This window comes from Tamandua tetradactyla, chromosome 8, assembly GCF_023851605.1.
Source record: "Tamandua tetradactyla isolate mTamTet1 chromosome 8, mTamTet1.pri, whole genome shotgun sequence".
NCBI lineage: Eukaryota > Metazoa > Chordata > Mammalia > Pilosa > Myrmecophagidae > Tamandua > Tamandua tetradactyla.
The window spans coordinates 108,497,554-108,509,496 of record NC_135334.1 but is presented as its reverse complement, the minus strand read 5'-3'; the positions used below and the strand labels follow the sequence as shown (position 1 = coordinate 108,509,496).

At 40.0% G+C, this 11,943-nt stretch overlaps 2 pseudogenes; both read right to left on the bottom strand.

The window, feature by feature from the left end:
* Nucleotides 1-417: 417 nt before the first annotated feature.
* On the bottom strand, nt 418-1,205 carry LOC143645271 (la-related protein 7 pseudogene; annotated as a pseudogene).
* Nucleotides 1,206-1,925: 720 nt separating this feature from the next.
* Nucleotides 1,926-2,555, bottom strand: LOC143645270 (la-related protein 7 pseudogene; annotated as a pseudogene).
* Between the last annotated feature and the right edge of the window lie 9,388 nt (nt 2,556-11,943).

Below are 11,943 nucleotides of genomic sequence, written 5' to 3'. Positions count from 1 at the left end.
AAAAAAAGCACACACAAGTGATGACACTGACACATTTTTTAAACCTTTTTTTATTGTATAGTATAACATACATACAAAGCTCAGAAATAAAAAAGCAATAGTTTTCAAAGCACTCTTCAAAAAGACCCATAGCTTCTTTTTTAATGTTCAAAACACATTTATTTACTAATAATAAACATTGATTTACATAAGATGATTTCAACAGACAAAATGTTTAATGAAAAATTGTGGTATGCAATGTACTTGTCTCCCTATACAAAAGCCTTATGTAAAAATTGAGGATCAAAGATGCTCCATTTAATTAAGATGTACGTTTAGGCAACATTCATTGTGCAGTACAACCATGCCAAGAATGGATTTCCTACAAAGAGCTCAAATATCCAATGGAACATTTAGAGGTGAGTCATAATTTCTTGTTCAGTCATATTCAAAACGTCTAATGTGTTTACTTGCTTTTTGAGTCTCTGCCAGGCTAATCTTTTCAGCTTTGTTGATTATCTCCTCGGTGCCTCTTTCCTTGAGGCTGATTAAGTTTGGCTTGTGTATTGACCACAATCTTCAAACCAGTACTTCTGTCCATGATCACCAGAGAGAATCTAGAGTTTCCAGCGGTGTTTCTTTCTTATTTCTATATACGCATTTATTATTCTTGAGAATCCTCGGGAATTTCAAATCTCGCGTGGCATTCCATACCTCCTTCTAGCAAATCAACACAAACAACTTCAGAGATTGCTGCCGAAGAGCTCAGTAGTAACAGCTCACAATCACCGCACTCACAAACCGTGGCCACACTGCGTGGCCTTCTCCCGGGAAGTGGCCCCCTTCACGGTTTCCTCATTTTTCATTCCAGATATTTTAGGTATACCACGGCCCGTTTCCATTTCTGAATCCAATTTTAGTTGAGATATTGTCTTTTTAAAGAAACCACACTGGCCTTTTGTAGAGCTAAATACTATTTTTCAAACCCATCCATTTCACTCTGTGAGAGTACTCTTAGTGGTATAACCTCTTCCCCATTTTATATCTTTCGTCATATTTTTTTCTTATGCTTCTTTTTTTTTTTTTAATTTTAAGAGGGATCTCTCTTTTATATCTCCAGTATCCTTTTCCTCTTCTGTAGAGAGTTCTAACGGCACTAGGCATCCTGCATCTTCAGAGCTACTTCTCTTCCTTTTTCCTGTTCTGAATTCAGGCAAACTGGACATATCAGTTCCTTCCCTTTGAAGGTGGGTGTTCTAATATGCAAGGTGCCGGGATGCAATATACCAGGAACAGAACAGCTTTTAAAAAAGGGAATTTATTAAGTTGCAAGTTTATAGTTCCAAGGCCGTGAAAATGTCCAAATTAAAGCAAGGCTATAAAAATGTCCAATCTGAGGCATCCAGGGAAAGATACCTTGGTTCAAGAAGGCTGATGCCATTTGGGTTTTCTCTTTCAGCTGGGAGGTCACACGGCGAGATGTGCTAGCTTTCTCTTCAACGGCTTCCCTGAGGCTCTGTGGGTTCTGTTTCCTCTGTCGGGCCTGGTGACTCAGTAGCTTTTTCCAAACTGGCTCCCTCTTAAAGGGCTCCAGTAAGCAACCCTACCTTGTATGGGTGGAGACACATCTCCACGGAAACCATCTGATCAAAAGTTACCACCCACAATTGGGTGGGTCACGTTTCTATAAAAACAATAAAAAAAATCCCACCCAGCAATATTGAATGAGGATTAATGGACGTGGCTTTTCTGGGGCACATAATAGCTTCAAACTAGCAACACTGGTTTTGTGGGTTCAATAACTTCTACTTTGGAGCTCTTGGATGCACCCTAGATCTTTTTAGTTTGCAGACACTGTCACTGCTTGTGTCCCTACTTGGCTCTTTGGTCTGGTCTTTGTCTTCCTCCTTCACTCAGCCTTTCTTCTTTTTTCCTTTGTCTTTTCTTCAGGTACTTTTAAGGCAGGAATGAGTTTTATTTTTCACTGTCTTAGGAAATATTCTAGGTTTTCTTGATGATCATTCTAATGGATTGTTAATAGCTTTTGCTACTCAATGGATTTTGTGGCTTGTTCTTTTGTCTCAAATTTCACAAAGGCAAAACCCTTTGGATCTCCAGTAGATTTATAATGTGGGATGTTTATATAAACAACATTGTCCCTTTTCCAAAATACTCTTTCAATCCAGCTGTGGTTAACATTTGGGAGAACTAGTTCCACATACACCATCTGCTCATCCTCATTTTTTGGTCTTTCACCCAGAGGCATTTTTTTTCCTTCTCATCTTGGGGCCTTCTGAATCCAGCCCCACAACAGCTGAACTTTTCAGTACTGTGGTTATTACTTTCCATTGGTGGTCAATTTTTTCATTTTGTTAAATGACACAAAAGTGTATCTACATATCCATCTCTACATTTTTCTATCTGTTTTGGAAGAAATCTCTCCTTGTGAAGATTCGCATCTCCAAACCAGAATCCACTTGCTCAGCATTATCGGCAAGCACCTATTTAACTTGAGATTGTCTCTCTCTCTTTTTTTTCTTTTCAGTGCTTTCCTCTGCTATTGTCTTGATTTCCATTTTCAGTTTCCATTCTCAGTTCAATCCCTAAAACAGAGGGCCAGAAACTATGTCCTTCAGTCTTTCCATCTCGGGATCCTTACAGTCCCGGTTATTTCGGCTGCACACGATGAAAGAGCGGGTTCTCCCAAGCCCGGGAGACTGCCTGGAGGTGACGGCTTGCTTGCTTAAGGTTGCTGGTCCCGGCCGGCTCCTGGCCGGCACAGCATCAGGTCGGTTCTCAGTTGAGGAAGAAATTTGGTTGAAAATGGCGGGTCTGGCTGAGCGGTGGTCCACGCATAGCTTTTATTTGGTGCAGGAAAAAACGGGCAGTGCCGCTAGGGTAGACAAATGACCCTATAATAAGGAAAACCTTGGGAGAATCAGGTTTAAAAGTCATAACTCAAACTAAGTTTTGAGGTTTTCTAATTATATTATTTTGTTCTTGTTGCTTCTGCAAAATTATCCCTCCCACCCCCATAAACAGATGCAAATCCCTAAAATCTGGGTTCTCCAGACATGGGTCAGAGCACCGGTTTTAAGACCTATTTATACCTGCAGCCCTGACCTCCCCACGCCCCCTCCCTGCCTAACAGGCACCACCAACCTCTCCATCTCCGTTACTGATGATTCCATTCCTGCAGCTACTTGAGCCAAAAACCTCGGCAACCTCCTGTACCCAGTTTTTCTCACACCCAAATCCTATTGGCTAGACCTGAAAAATACATCCAAGACCATTCGACCCTTTTTAACTGCTCTCCTCGCCACCCTCGATCTTGACCCCTACCTTCTTAGAACCTGTTTATTGCACTCTCATTGTGCTCCTTGTTTTATCCTTGCCCCTGCAGTCCATTCCCAACAACAGCAAGAGAAGCCTGTTTCAGTGTATGAGTCAGATCATGGCACTCCTCTGCGCAGAACGCTCCAGCTGCTTTCCATCTCCCTGAGAAGAGTCGTTATGGTGGCCTTTGAGACTTGGCTCCAGCTCCCCTGCCCGCCTGCTTGTCCTGCTCTCTTCCTTACCACACTTCTGCCTCACTGGACTCTTAGATGTTCCTCAATCACCATAGCAGGCACACCCCTGCCTCAGAGCCCCTGCTCTTACCCTTCCCTGTGCCTGGAAGGTTCTCTGTCCCGGAGCACACGTGGTTGACTCTCTTGTTTCCTTCATGTCTTTACTCAATTGTCACCTTCTTGGTGACGCCTTCCCATGCCACTCTTTCTAAAATTTCATCCCTTTAATGAGAACTGTAGGGAGGGTAGTCGAGGTAATGGATGAAAAGTTTTTCAAGAAGGTATTTGCACATAGTAAGTGTTTAATGAATGCTAGCTATGATCTTCCTTGACCCTAAGCTGCAAAATTTATATCAGAGCATAATGAAGTTGTCTGAGACTTCTTGGACCCTGAATCTGATGCAATACAGCATTTCAGATGATCTTATATGAAACTGGATTGTGGGGTTTTGATTCTTTTGGTAGTTAGGTTCAGATATCATCTTGGCCAGGTGAAGGTGCCTAGTTCTATTGCTGTGGACATGAGCTAATTAATGGCATGTAAAGCTCATCTGTTGCTGATTACATCTGCAGTGAGCTAGGAGACGTGCCTGCTGCAATGAATGATGTTTGATTTAATTGGCTGGTGCATAAATGAGAGAGCTCAACATAGCACAGCCCAAACAACTCAGCACACCTCATCCCAGCACTGGCAACTTAGCCCAGGCCTTTGGAGATGCAGAAAGGAATAACCCCAGGGAAAGTTGTTGGAACCCAGGGACCTGGAGAGAAAGCCAACAGAGATCACCCTGTGCCTTCCCATGTAAGAAAGAACCTCAGGTGAAAGTTAGCTGCCTTTCTTTTGAAGAACTATATGTTTTTAACTAAATAAATCTCCTTTTATTAAAAGCCAATCCATCTCTGGTGTGTTGCATTCTGGCAGCTTTGGCGGACTAAAACAGCCCTCGAAACTGGAATAAATGCCATTAGTCCTTCAGAAGCAAGCATTCTGGTGAGAGCCCGTGAGGCTGAATGGAAGGGTAAAGAAGGTTTAGCCTTTGATATTTTTTTATTGGCTTTCTCTTGATTTGGCTTTCCTTTGCTTCTGTCCTCTCTCCCTTTCCCTCAAGCTCTGAAAAGCTTATCATGAAAAAGAGTGGAATATCAAGGAAATCATTGACAGACTAAGAGTATATGCATATAGATATTTATAGATTCTTTCAAGATTTTAACATTAAAAAATTGAGTTCACTGTTCTTCATAAAATGTCAATGGTTGATTCCTTTTCACTCTGTTATTTAGCCTTTATATTTTGCAGCAGCAACATGAGGCTAAAACCTTCTATTAAATTGTACTATTGTAGAATGCTCGCGTTCCAGGCAGGAGGCCCCGGTTCAATTCCCAGACCATGCACCCCTGCTACCCACCCCCAGAAAATCTTACCATTCACTCAGTCTTTTAGATGTGGGTTCCATGATTCTGACTTATAATTACTAGAATTGTAGGTTACTGTTTAGCTAGTGAGATAAAACATTATCTCTGTTTATTTTTCATTATTTAATCAATTCACAAACATTTGTTGAGATTCCAATTTGTATCAAACATGAATATAGGAAGATGAACATGGCATGAGCTCTCCTCTCAAGAAGCTTACATCTACTGGATCATGATGATCTCTTTTTTTTTTTTTTTATTAATTGACGGAAAAAAAGAAATTAACCCAACATTTAGAAATCATACCATTTTACATATGCAATCAGTAATTCTTAACATCATCACATAGATGCATGATCATCGTTTCTTAGTACATTTGCATCGGTTTAGAAGAACTAGCAACACAACAGAAAAAGATATAGAATGTTAATATAGAGAAAAGAAATAAAAGTAATAATAATAGTAAAAAATAAAACAAAAAAAAACCTATAGCTCAGATGCAGCTTCATTCAGTGTTTTAACATGATTACTTTACAATTAGGTATTATTGTGCTGTCCATTTTTGAGTTTTTGTATCTAGTCCTGTTGCACAGTCTGTATCCCTTCAGCTCCAATTACCCGTTATCTTACCCTGTTTCTAACTCCTGCTGGACTCTGTTACCAATGACATATTCCAAGTTTATTCTCGAATGTCCGTTCATATCAGTGGGACCATACAGTATTTGTCCTTTAGTTTTTGGCTAGACTCACTCAGCATAATGTTCTCTAGGTCCATCCATGTTATTACATGCTTCATAAGTTTATCCTGTCTTAAAGCTGCATAATATTCCATCATATGTATATACCACAGTTTGTTTAGCCATTCTTCTGTTGATGGACATTTTGGCTGTTTCCATCTCTTTGCAATTGTAAATAACGCTGCTATAAACATTGGTGTGCAAATGTCCATTTGTGTCTTTGCCCTTAAGTCCTTTGAGAAGATACCCAGCAATGGTATTTCTGGGTCGTATGGCAATTCTATATTCAGCTTTTTGAGGAACCGCCAAACTGCCTTCCACAGTGGTTGCACCATTTGACATTCCCACCAACAGTGGATAAGTGTGCCTCTTTCTCCGCATCCTCTCCAGCACTTGTCATTTTCTGTTTTGTTGGTAATGGCCATTCTGGTGGGTGTGAGATGATATCTCATTGTGGTTTTGATTTGCATTTCTCTAATGGCCAGGGACATTGAGCATCTCTTCATGTGCCTTTTGGCCATTTGTATTTCCTCTTCTGGTAGGTGTCTGTTCAAGTCTTTTGCCCATTTTGTAATTGGGTTGGCTGTCTTTTTGTTGTTGAGTTGAACAATCTCTTTATAAATTCTGGATACTAGACCTTTATCTGATATGTCGTTTCCAAATATTGTCTCCCATTGTGTAGGCTGTCTTTCTACTTTCTTGATGAAGTTCTTTGATGCACAAAAGTGTTTAATTTTGAGGAGTTCCCATTTATTTATTTCCTTCTTCAGTGCTCTTGCTTTAGGTTTAAGGTCCATAAAACTGCCTCCAATTGTAAGTTTCATAAGATATCTCCCTACATTTTCCTCTAACTGTTCTATGGTCTTAGACCTAATGTGTAGATCTTTGATCCATTTTGAGTTAACTTTTGTATAGGGTGTGAGATATGGGTCTTCTTTCATTCTTTTGCATATGGATATCCAGTTCTCTAGGCACCATTTATTGAAGAGACTCTTCTGTCCCAGGTGAGTTGGCTTGACTGCCTTATCAAAGATCAAATGACCATAGATGAGAGGGTCTATATCTGAGCACTCTATTCGATTCCATTGGTCGATATATCTATCTTTATGCCAATACCATGCTGTTTTGACCACTGTGGCTTCATAATATGCCTTAAAGTCTGGCAGCGCAAGACCTCCAGCTTCGTTTTTTTTCCTCAAGATGTTTTTAGCAATTCGGGGCACCCTGCCCTTCCAGATAAATTTGCTTATTGGTTTTTCTATTTCTGAAAAATAAGTTGTTGGGATTTTGATTGGTATTGCATTGAATCTGTAAATCAATTTAGGTAGGATTGACATCTTAACTATATTTAGTCTTCCAATCCATGAACACGGTATGCCCTTCCATCTATTTAGGTCTTCTGTGATTTCTTTTAGCAGTTTTTTGTAGTTTTCTTTATATAGGTTTTTTGTCTCTTTAGTTAAATTTATTCCTAGGTATTTTATTCTTTTAGTTGCAATTGTAAATGGGATTCGTTTCTTGATTTCCCCCTCAGCTTGTTCATTACTAGTGTATAGAAATGCTACAGATTTTTTTTTTTTTAAAGGAAAGACAGAGAGAAGGAAGGAAGGATAGAAGGAAGGAAGGAAGGAAGAAAGGGAAACATCTTTAAACATTTTCTTGTTTTATTGTATTTTGTTTTTCCGTTTTTTGTTACATGGGCTGGGGCCGGGAATCGAACCGAGGTCCTCCGGCATAGCAGGCAAGCACTTTGCCCGCTGAGCCACCGCGGCCCGCCCTAGAAATGCTACAGATTTTTGAATGTTGATCTTGTAACCTGCTACTTTGCTGTACTCATTTATTAGCTCTAGTAGTTTTGTTGTGGATTTTTCCAGGCTTTCGACGTATAGTATCATATCGTCTGCAAACAGTGATAGTTTTACTTCTTCCTTTCCAATTTTGATGCCTTGTATTTCTTTTTCTTGTCTAATTGCTCTGGCTAGAACCTCCAACACAATGTTGAATAATAGTGGTGATAGTGGACATCCTTGTCTTGTTCCTGATCTTAGGGGGAAAGTTTTCAATTTTTCCCCATTGAGGATGATATTAGCTGTGGGTTTTTCATATATTCCCTCTATCATTTTAAGGAAGTTCCCTTGTATTCCTATCTTTTGAAGTGTTTTCAACAGGAAAGGATGTTGAATCTTGTCAAATGCCTTCTCTGCATCAATTGAGATGATCATGTGATTTTTCTGCTTTGATTTGTTGATATGGTGTATTACATTAATTGATTTTCTTATGTTGAACCATCCTTGCATACCTGGGATGAATCCTACTTGGTCATGATGTATAATTCTTTTAATGTGTTGTTGGATACGATTTGCTAGAGTTTTATTGAGGATTTTTGCATCTATATTCATTAGAAAGATTGATCTGTAGTTTTCGTTTTTTGTAATATCTTTGCCTGGTTTTGGTATGAGGGTGATGTTGGCTTCATAGAATGAATTAGGTAGTTTTCCCTCCACTTCGATTTTTTTGAAGAGTTTGAGGAGAGTTGGTACTAATTCTTTCTGGAATGTTTGGTAGAATTCACATGTGAAGCCGTCTGGTCCTGGACTTTTCTTTTTAGGAAGCTTTTGAATGACTAATTCAATTTCTTTACTTGTGATTGGTTTGTTGAGGTCATTTATTTCTTCTTGAGTCAAAGTTGGTTGTTCATGTCTTTCCAGGAACCCGTCCATTTCATCTAAATTGTTGTATTTATTAGCGTAAAGTTGTTCATAGTATCCTGTTATTACCTCCTTTATTTCTGTGAGGTCAGTAGTTATGTCTCCTCTTCCATTTCTGATCTTATTTATTTGTATCCTCTCTCTTCTTCTTTTTGTCAATCTTGCTAAGGGCCCATCAATCTTATTGATTTTCTCATAGAACCAACTTCTGGTCTTATTGATTTTCTCTATTGTTTTCATGTTTTCAATTTCATTTATTTCTGCTCTAATCTTTGTTATTTCTTTCCTTTTTCTTGCTTTGGGATTCGTTTGCTGTTCTTTCTCCAGTTCTTCCAAGTGGACAGTTAATTCCTGCATTTTTGCCTTTTCTTCTTTTCTGATATAGGCATTTAGGGCAATAAATTTCCCTCTTAGCACTGCCTTTGCTGCGTCCCATAAGTTTTGATATGTTGTGTTTTCATTTTCATTCGCCTCGAGGTATTTACTGATTTCTCTTGCAATTTCTTCTTTGACCCACTCGTTGTTTAAGAGTGTGTTGTTGAGCCTCCACGTATTTGTGAATTTTCTGGCACTCCACCTATTATTGATTTCCAACTTCATTCCTTTATGACCCGAGAAAGTGTTGTGTATGATTTCAATCTTTTAAAATTTGTTAAGACTTGCTTTGTGACCCAGCATATGGTCTATCTTTGAGAATGATCCATGAGCACTTGAGAAAAAGGTGTATCCTGCTGTTGTGGGATGTAATGTCCTATAAATGTCTGTTAAGTCTAGCTCATTTATAGTAATATTCAGATTCTCTATTTCTTTATTGATCCTCTGTCTAGATGTTCTGTCCATTGATGAGAGTGGTGAATTGAAGTCTCCAACTATTATGGTATATGAGTCTATTTCCCTTTTCAGTGTTTGCAGTGTATTCCTCACGTATTTTGGGGCATTCTGGTTTGGTGCATAAATATTTATGATTGTTATGTCTTCTTGTTTAATTGTTCCTTTTATTAGTATATAGTGTCCTTCTTTGTCTCTTTTAACTGTTTTACATTTGAAGTCTAATTTGTTGGATGTTAGTATAGCCACTCCTGCTCTTTTCTGGTTGTTATTTGCATGAAATATCTTTTCCCAACCTTTCACTTTCAACCTATGTTTATCTTTGGATCTAAGATGTGTTTCCTGTAGATAGCATATAGAAGGATCATGTTTTTTAATCCATTCTGCCAGTCTATGTCTTTTGTTTGGGGAATTCAGTCCATTAACATTTAGTGTTATTACTGTTTGGATAATATTTTCCTCTACCATTTTGCCTTTTGTGTTATATATATCATATCTAACTTTCCTTCTTTCTACACTCTTCTCCATACCTCTCTCTTCTGTCTTTTCATATCTGACTCTAGTGCTCCCTTTAGTATTTCTTGCAGAGCTGGTCTCTTGGTCACAAATTCCCTCAGTGACTTTTTCTCTGAGAATGTTTCAATTTCTCCCTCATTTTTGAAGGACAATTTTGCTGGATATAGGAGTCTTGGTTGGCAGTTTTTCTCTTTTAGTAATTTAAATATATCATCCCACTGTCTTCTAGCTTCCATGGTTTCTGCTGAGAAATCTACACACAGTCTTATTGGGTTTCCTTTGTATGTGATGGATTGTTTTTCTCTTGCTGCTTTCAAGATCCTCTCTTTCTCTTTGACCTCTGACATTCTAACTAGTAGTGTCTTGGAGAACGCCTATTTGGGTCTAATGTCTTTGGGGTGCGCTGCACTTCTTGAATCTATAATTTTAGATCTTTCATAAGAGTTAGGAAATTTTCAGTGATAATTTCTTCCATTAGTTTTTCTCCTCCTTTTCCCTTCTCTTCTCCTTCTGGGACACCCACAACATGTATATTTGTGCGGTTCATATTGTCCTTGAGTTCCCTGATACCCTGTTCAAATTTTTCCATTCTTTTCCGGATAGTTTCTGTTTCTTTTTGGAATTCAGATGTTCCATCCTCCAAATCACTAATTCTATCTTCTGTCTCTTTAAATCTATCATTGTAGGTATCCATTGTTTTTTTCCATCTTTTCTACTTTATCCTTCACTTCCATAAGCTCTGTGATTTGTTTTTTCAGTTTTTCTATTTCTTCTTTTTGTTCAGCCCATGTCTTCTTCATGTCCTCCCTCAATTTATCGATTTCATTTTTGAAGAGCTTTTCCATTTCTGTTCGTATATTCAACATTAGTTGTTTCAGCTCCTGTATCTCATTTGAACTATTGGTTTGTTCCTTTGACTGGGCCATATTTTCAATTTTCTGAGTGTGATCCATTATCTTCTGCTGCCGTCTGGGAATTTAGTCAGATTTCCCTGGTTGTTGGACCCAACAGCTTGAAAGATTTTCCTGTGAAATCTCTGGGTTCTGTTTTTCTTATCCTGCCCAGTAGGTGGCTCTCGTGGCCCATGTTTGTCTGCGGGTTCCACCAGTAAAAGGTGCTGTGGGTCCTTTAACTTTGGATAACTCTCCCTGTGGGGGAGGTTCGCCAGCTGAAGCAGCTTGGAAGAGTGCCAGCCGGCCCGGGGGTCCGAACACGGGGAGGGTCGCCGGCCGCCGCAGCCCGGGAGAGCGCCTGACCAAATTTTCCAGTCGGCCCGGGGCGCCAAGCGTGGCGGTAGGGTGCCAGCCGCCGCAGCCCGGTAGAGTACACCGTTCCCAGCCGGCCGGGGAGTCACGTGTTTGGGAAGGACCCCCCCCATCACCGTTCTCTGCGGTCTGGGGATTTCCAATCCAATTCTCTCAGTTGGTCTGGGGGGCTTCGCATGGTGGGGGCGCCAGCCGCCGCGGCTTGAGGGGACCGCCTGCCCAATTCTGCCAGCTGGCCCGGGAAGGAGGAGGGGAGGGACTCCGGCCGCTTGCCATCCCGCCCGGGAAAGCCCGCGCCCCTTGGCGATCTCACCGGAGCTGGTTCTCCCAGACAGTCAGCCATTCCAGGATGGGGTATGCTGTCTTTTTGATCTCTGTTGTGGCTCTGGGAGCTGTTCTGTATCTTTTCTACTCCCCTAGCAGCTGTTCTGGAGGAGGAAAGGTGAGGGTGGCAAGGCTGTGGAGGACGGTGGCGGAGGAGCCGGTGAAGGCGGAAGAGGGCACGGTGGTGGTTGGAGAGCTGCCGGAGCAGGAGGGGAAAGGGCCATGATGATCTCTTGATACAGATTATCAGTAAATCTCCCATGATGCATTTGAACACTCCTTTCATAAAAGAAACACTGGGGGAGTTTTTATCTGCTAAATATAAATATAAATAAGTATATATCGTTTGGGAAGATATTCAGGTTTCCTATAATGTTCTGTATTTCAGTGTTGTGGACTAGGTCATTAAACATTTCTTGTTTCCATAGTTTTGAAATACAAAAGTCATCTTATAACCTCCTAGGTATTATTTTGTGTTGTAGATTATCTGAAAAGTTTTGTAGAAGAGAAAATAAACCCATAGGAAAATTTGAGGACTCTTAAGTCTGTCACATAATTGGAAACATCTTATGAAGCTACCTTATTTATTCATTTAGGCATTTTA